This window comes from Aquarana catesbeiana, linkage group LG01 (assembly GCF_042186555.1).
Source record: "Aquarana catesbeiana isolate 2022-GZ linkage group LG01, ASM4218655v1, whole genome shotgun sequence".
Classification (NCBI taxonomy): domain Eukaryota; kingdom Metazoa; phylum Chordata; class Amphibia; order Anura; family Ranidae; genus Aquarana; species Aquarana catesbeiana.
This window is the reverse complement of record NC_133324.1, coordinates 295276200-295279384: the sequence shown is the minus strand read 5'-3', so window position 1 is coordinate 295279384 and position 3185 is coordinate 295276200. Positions and strand designations below refer to the sequence as shown.

Here is a 3185-nt window from a genome sequence, read left to right as displayed (position 1 = left end):
GGTGTCCAGGAGGAAAGTTTCATAGTAGTGCCCCCCCTCCCGGCACACATCCCGCCAGGAGGAATGCGGAGTCCCCTCCACTCTTCATCCGATGGCCGGAGCGGAATAACGGAAATGAAGCTCACTTTCCTCGCACTGGCAGGCAGCTTGAAATGATTTCTACAGCAGGAGTGGCAGAAGGAAATTCCAGATTTGCTACCCTGATCCTCTAGGAGGTGGGGCACCGCGGACATGCCCCCCCTCCCCTCCACCTCAGCTCCGCTATAGATTGTCAGCCCACCTTCACCACACATACTCCTCTACAACGGCAAAACTCTACACAAATCTTCTTCACTAGCCATGTGAGGGTTAATGTACACTTGGAGGAGAAATTTCTTTCTATTTTTGAGTTTTGGATGGAGAGGAGAGGGATTAGAGCCCCTGCCAGGTTTTTATTGCTGTCTAGGGAGTGGAGACAGGCCGAACACCCCCCCAGGTTCACGCCACAGCTTTCAAACATCGCAAAAGTTCGGCCGCGAACAACGAACCCCCATTAAAGTCTATGGGACCGAAAAATCAAAAGTGCCTATTTAGAAGGCTTATATGCAAGTTATTGGGCATACAAAGGGTATGGGGGTCCGGGTACTGCCCTGGAAGAACATGTATCAATACAAAAAAGTTTTTTAAAAAATATAAATTTTAAATAAGCAGTGATGTAATGATGCCTAAAGTGTTTGTAACCCTAACAAAAAAAAAAAGAAAGTGATCTCCTGTTCCCCTATAGCAGCTTAAACAGCATAGTGCTTGTGTTGCCTGACCCTCTCTAAGCTGTAAAAAAAACCTGATCCTGCCACTTCCTGTGTCCCCCTCCGTCTACTGACTACGAAAATCATGGCTGCTGAGCCTTGACACCGTGGTCAGTTCACGTGCCTCCATCAGTCGCAGCTCTCCTCTGTCCCCCTCAGCCCCTCCCTCCCTGCCTGTCAGATCCATGTCTGTGTCTCAACCACCCCACCCCATCATGCCGCTATCAGTAGTTAAAAAAAGTTTAATAATTGTCACTGGCAGCCCCATTGTTTTATCCAGGGATAATGCAATAATGCACTGTATAAGGGCCAATTCACACCACATACAGTCCAGTGCGTTTTTTTTTCTGCATCAAAAAAGCACGAAAAGTAGGTTATATGCTTTTCAATGGCATAGTTCACACCAGTGCTTGCAGTTCCAGTGCGTTCTAGTTCCAGAAAAAAAAGTAGCACATGCTGCATTTTTACTGCACTGGACTGTACTGGAATGCTGTAAAACGCATCAAAAACACACTGGAAAACACACCAAAAAAGCACTGGAACACACATCCTTATTTAATGTTAAGAAAAAATAGGGGGGGGAGAAATGCACTAGACTGCATCAAAAATGCACCAAAAACACACTGGAATGCTTTAAAAAGTTGCATGCAGAAAAGCATCTGGAACGCATCCGGACTGCGTTTCTATGGTGTGAACTGGCCCTAAGTGTTTTTATTAAACAAAGCCTCTAAATACTTTTTTTGCAGCTACATTCAGGTCGGTCATGTGACTTCCTGCCGCTCTGCTACTCTGATCCAAGGTTGCAGTGGGAGGGGCTGAGTGGCCATGTGACCGCCCCGTGGTTGACGTCAGAGGGAGATCTTGGTCCCTCCCGCTGTAGCTCTGGATCGGAATGGCAGAGCGGCCAGAAGGCACATGACTAGCCTAAATGTAGCTACAAAAAAGGTATTTAGAGGCTTTGTTTATAAAAAAAAAAAAAAAAAACACTTATACAGTGAATTATCCCTGGATAAAATAGAGGGGCTGCGGGTGAAAGGGTTTTGAAAGGTAACAACCACTTTAAAGTGAAACAATAAAAATGAAAAATTCCTTTAAATATAGTGCCTGGGGGTCCCCTTAGTCTGCTTGTAAAGTAGCACATCTGTACCGTGTATAGAACCTGCTGCAGCAAAAAGGACATTTATAAAGAAAAAGAAAAAAAAATGACATTATGCCTGCAACCTTTATTTTATAAACTGCTTGAGGAGCCAGTCTGTATGATAAGACCACAATTTAGTGCACTCGGAACAAGATTAGAGATTTTTTGGATAAATTCTGGTGTCTGTTTGGCAGACTTTGGATAGAAGTAACAGGTGCGGAAAAATTGGGCTTTGGGTGTTGGTGGTGCCGTCACACCGCAGCCTTATAGAGCAGTGAAGGCGAACCTTGGCCCCCCCCGTTTTTTTTTATGTACATTTCCCATGATGCTCACACACTCTGCAATGTAGTTAAGCATCATGGGAAATGTAGTTCAAAAACATCTGGGGTGCCAAGGTTCACCATCACTGCTATAGAGGTACTCTTGATGAAAACCTACACCAAAACATTTCTTCCAGATACAATCAACACCCACAAAGCTAGGCAGCCTAGATAGTCTTGCAGAGATTCCACATTCCATAAACACTTAATCAGCGACACCGGCATCAGGGGCTTGATAGCTGCTGCTAATCCAGGAATGATTAATTTTGATAAATGTCAGCCGGTCAACGGAGTCTGTGGACAGACGCAAATCTCTGCTCCGGTGTGACTATCTCCTAGACAGACCAGCTTAAGCACCGCATGGCATCTTTTAGCCTGACTCTTTGAATAACCCCTTGAACACTTAGTGGGTACTGGTGGTTCATAGGACAATTCAGAAGAGGGGGGCATAAAGGAGGAGGGGGTGGAGCTGACAAATTTTGCATCATCACCACTAGCTGTATGGAGACTAGGTGTCAGAAACCTTAATCAGACTGAGACAGAAGTACAGTTAAATCACACTTGTTTAATAATAAAAAAAAAGGTAAACAGAGTAAACTCAGTCAAAACATAGCCAGAGTTCAGGAAACGGAACTGATAGTCAGACAAGCCAAAACGTCAGGGAGCCAGAGATGAGCGTAGTAGAACAGTAAGCAGGATCTGGAGCCAGAAGGAATGTCAGCCAAGCAAGTCTTTAACAGGAACACAGGAGAGCGTCTCTAGAGATGTGACCAAGGCGAAGGCAGAGGTCATCTGGGCTGGATGGCTTAAGTAGGCAGGACTGATGAGCAGGATATCATCAACAGGTGAGTCACTGTGGAGAGATAGGAGCTGGCAATTAGCCGACAGCTGAGCGGCCAGCTTTGAGAAGGAAGGGCTGAACCCGGCCTTGACAGTAACCAC

The 3185-nt window shown here is 45.5% G+C and overlaps 1 protein-coding gene across 1 annotated transcript in view; it reads right to left on the bottom strand.

The window, feature by feature from the left end:
* The window catches only part of SCARF2 (scavenger receptor class F member 2), a 334216-nt gene extending 333966 nt beyond the window's left edge, over positions 1–250 (bottom strand). The window contains exon 1 of the mRNA XM_073629334.1: positions 1–250. This exon is cut by the window's left edge and continues 254 nt beyond it. The gene's annotated coding sequence lies outside the window, so the exon portion shown is untranslated.
* Positions 251–3185: the final 2935 nt, after the last annotated feature.